Genomic DNA, 4,702 nt, shown 5'->3' on the forward strand with positions numbered 1-4,702 from the left:
CACTCTATATTTTCAATAAAAACCAATAAAATGGAGAAGCATATGTACTGTCTAAGGTATAATTATAATGACACTACTCTCACACTCAAACTGGGGCCTCACTGGTTTGTCCGGACTCTCATCATTATTAGCTACGCCAATTTCATTCTTCTGAGTCCCATGCTGCCATAGAAGAGCATCATAATGGGTACGAAAAGCTTCTGTATCAAAATATTCAAGTGGTATATCTTTTTCATGGGTAAGATACTCTGCGTATGCAACAATAAAGATTCCACAATTCCTGAATTAATTTTTTTAAGAGTAAATACTGCTATCAGAATTCATCTTTGTATTTAAAAAATTTGATAAAATAAAAATCATTGAAATAACAACTTATAAGCTTTCAAGAGATTGTTGTGGTAAATTATCCATGAATACCACATCTAGGGAAGATTCTTCACGATCAATGTACTTGGGATGTGAGGTAAAATCAATATTTTTTTCCATAGAAATCGAAAATTGTTAGATATGAAGGTAACAATTCTGATAGCTTCTTCACTTCGAGAGCAACAAATGCATCATGACGAGCAGAACTAAAAGTGTCATACACATACAAACATCTATCATTGAATGACAGAACAACCAATACCCAATATATTCTGCCAATATTAACTGAAATAAAATTATAATCCATAGTATGCCAAGGTACAGAAGCATGGAGTCTAAATCATTTGATGTATTTGACGATTGTCAACTCTTGACTTGTCAGGCTATAATCCTTTGTACTGTCTGCATACTTGTCAAAAACATCCGATAATGCTGTCATGAATAAACAGTTAACTATACTGTATTTGTATTGACAGTTCGGTTCATACTTGAATTTCTTGCGCAAGTAATACAAAATTACATCAATTTGTTGTACACAAAAGAAATTATTATGCTTCACTCAATGAGTAAATGTGTAATGTATTCGGCTGAATTAAAAAAAAAAAAGAATATCAACTAACCGAGTCATTCAACATTTGATTGGAAAATGATAGCATATAAAATCAGTTCTTATCCCCAATTAATTCAGCATCAAAGAATAGAAGTGACTTGATTACTGATTTTTGCTCAAGTAGTCATCCTCGGCAGAACTCCTATCAAAGTAAAATTATTTTTTATGTATATACAAGATCAACATAAAAAATATAAAACTTAAATTGAAATGAATATATGCATTATGCATATATGAATTTAAATGAATTAACACTACATATCAGAACACACATAAAAATTATATATAATGACAGTGTTTAATATATGTATATTTGTATATTTGTATATATACAGTTATATACAAATAAGTATAACTGTTTTATGTGAATATATGTATTAATTTTTACACTGAATACAAACATACACATACAATACTTTAACATTAAGACATTTTGTACAACTAAACCAAAAAAACAATTTAATAGTATAGATTTATATGTATAAATATTTAGATTGACACATATAATACTTATGTTATCTAAAATAGTAAGGTACAGATAACATACTTGGTAGTGTGTTTCTTTAGTGTTCCTTCAATTATCTAATTCAAAAAATGACTGTATAAATCATGATTGTGTGGCTTATATATGGTGTTGAATACAAATGGATGTTTTGTACCAAAAATCTTAGGCAATCTTGATGAGCTACCTGAAAATTAAATATTAATTAAATAATAAAACTTTTATAGTATATCATAATTATAAAAATAACCAACTTATTATTTTATCAAATTCGGATTCAAAACAGTCATGTAAGGAGATATTTTTCATCGACCTGATTTTTATTTTCTCGGGGATAGTTTTCGTGTTTCTCCTATCAGTTTTTTTCTATGCATATCTATGATACGTCTTTTAATAGTTAAACTTGGAAGTATTTCATCAGGAAACGTACACTGAGATTCCGTTTCATCCTGAATTGACTTTGAATGCTCGATTTCAATTGAATTTTTCATGTGAACAGAGGCTGCAACAATCTAAAGATCGTGTTATACATCTATATGAGAATGATCACCTTCTTCACAATCAACTTTAGTTTCATCCACCTAAAACAAACATGAAATTAATGATCATAAATATAAGGTAAATAAATGAGGAATAATATAAACTTAATTCATTTAAAAGTACATATACTTTCATCGGGTCAAATGACTGATCTTTTTTTACAACATCCTCATGACCACTGTCCATGTTTTTCAAATCGTCAGATAACTCTTCAATATAAATTCCAGCATTTTGAACTTTCAAAGTTAATTCTGTATTCTGAATCTATTATATAAAAGTTTATTAAAATGTCATTAAAAAAATCTATAAAAAAAATTGAAAAGTATGAATTTAGTAACGACTACTACACATTTCAGAAATAAAAAAGAAGATATATAAAATCAATTTACTGCTTAAAAATAAATGAAGAAGCACAATTGAAAAAATGATAAGGAAAAAAATTAATACTAAATCTGCGTTTTAGCAAAGAATACCTCATCAATGAGCTTCCCAAGTTGAACATTTAGGTTTGCATCATGGTCATGTACAACAGGAACATTCAAACAGGAAGGGATACCATTAACGTCCATATTAGTCTGATAACAATCAATATGGTTAAGTTAGTTCTTCGTACATTAAGAATGTGGTTCAATTTAAGATATAGAAATAAGCAATTGTGTCAATCTAGAAGTTCAATATATATTCATATGTATTTCTATGTGCATATACTAATATAATCATAAGAACATATAGACATATGTAGATACAACTGTGTGTATATATGTATTATTAATCTATAAAAATATATACAAAATCAACATAAAAATACAAAACTTAACTTAAAATGAAGCTATGTAGTATGCATATATGTATTATAAATGTATTAACAATACTTATCAGAACAAACACAAAAATTATATATGAAGGCATAATTAAATATATGTATATTTGTATATATATGTGTGTGTGTGTGTGTGCGTGTGTGTGTACATATACAGTTATATATAATTAAGTATAACTATATTATGTCAATATATGTATAAATTTTTACACAGAATACAAACATACATATACAAAACATTAACAAAATGACATTCTATACAACTAAACAACAAAAAGGTCTAATAGTATATACATATATATATGAATATTTAGTTTTACACATATATATTATCTTATCAAGTTGGTGGGTATGCGGTTGTTGAATAACACGATATACATCAAGAAACAACTGCTATATGTACGTAAGAACATATGCCGTAAATACGTATTATATCATTTCAAAAACTTAATTCAATTAAAAGTACATATACCTCCATCGGGTCGAATGACTGATCTTTTAGTTCAACATCTTCATAATCACTACCCATGTTTTTGAAGTCGTCAATTAACTCTTCAATATGAATTCTATCATTTTGAACCTTCAAAATTGATTCTGTATTCAAAAACAAGTATATAAAAGTTCATTAAAATGTCATCCATAAAATTCATTAAAAAATGAGAAGTGTGAATTTAGTAATGACTTCTACTCATTTCAAAAATCAAAAAATATATATATAAAACATACTTTCACAATCCAAACCAGGGCCCTAACCGCGACGAGCATCCCAAACCATAAAGGTCCAGACGCTCTTCTAACTTGTAATCACATACACTGTTTATAAAAAAAATAATGCAAAAATATATACTGAAATGGAAACATGGTCATTAAATCTGAATTAAAATCATAATGAAAGCTACAATTAAAAAAAAATCGAACGATATCTGACTCAGTCTGCAAAATCTCTACGACATGTAAAAATTCAACTGTCTGAAAACTGGGACAAGGCCCCTAGTAGAGTAAACCATACTAATGATAATTGACTAAAGTATCTAGGCCTTCTGAAATATAGAAGGCTCACCACAGGACTCTGCACTTCTGCCTGGAGAAAATCTACTCGGGATCCCTAAATTGAGTCTCAGAACCTGAAAGGGAGGGGGGTTAATACAGATGTACTGGTACCAAAGAAATCTAAAATAAAGCTTGTATATAAATAAAATAGTTGAGAGCTAGTCATAAATATCATGAAAGATATAATTTCAAAATACATGGGCATTTTTGAAAACATAAAACCTTTCTGTCAATGCAATTCTATTCTTCGTATTATTTCTGAGTTAGGTGGCACTCCCCTACAAATCTGATATTCCATGGGTTATATGGAATCCGCCATTTACTCGTCAGGGAAGCCCCTAACCCAAGTGTGCTGCAAGGTTTGGAGTGTCTGAGTCTAATACGTCACACGAAACTAGGCCAGCGTAAAATAACATACCCGAATCGGCAAATCATGATTTTGGGCAATGAGTTGTCTGAAATCGTGCCTTCTTCTGGGAACCACCTAAGATCTCTTTATGCCCAATTTTAGCCTGTTCTGAAACATGCATCATTCTAGTTTTAAAATCTGAAAATCTGATTTCAAATATGCATTCTATTTTATTCTGAATTGACATGACATTATCTGTGTTGGTGTCATCACACCAAGACTTGCAAGTCCTATTTCTGAGCCATAATGCATCATGCATGATTCTTTCATCAAAAACTCAATTCAGACCACTCAAACATGTAAATAGTATAAGAGTGTTCATGTCCCGAAAGCACAAGTCAAAACTATGCAAGGATTATCATTCTTTCAATAACAATGTGGTGGTCCTGAAATCTTTGTCAAGCC

At 29.6% G+C, this 4,702-nt stretch overlaps 1 long non-coding RNA gene across 1 annotated transcript; it reads right to left on the reverse strand.

Moving 5' to 3' along the window:
• Nucleotides 1-469: 469 nt before the first annotated feature.
• LOC107877252 lies at nt 470-4,407 on the reverse strand. Its single transcript, XR_007057695.1, has 6 exons — nt 4,307-4,407; nt 3,899-3,962; nt 3,311-3,432; nt 2,492-2,593; nt 1,909-2,059; nt 470-1,118 (listed from the first exon to the last, which is right to left on the reverse strand). It is a non-coding gene; the product is annotated as an uncharacterized LOC107877252 (long non-coding RNA).
• Between the last annotated feature and the right edge of the window lie 295 nt (nt 4,408-4,702).

The sequence above is a fragment of the Capsicum annuum genome, chromosome 7 (assembly GCF_002878395.1).
Source record: "Capsicum annuum cultivar UCD-10X-F1 chromosome 7, UCD10Xv1.1, whole genome shotgun sequence".
Classification (NCBI taxonomy): Eukaryota; Viridiplantae; Streptophyta; class Magnoliopsida; order Solanales; family Solanaceae; genus Capsicum; species Capsicum annuum.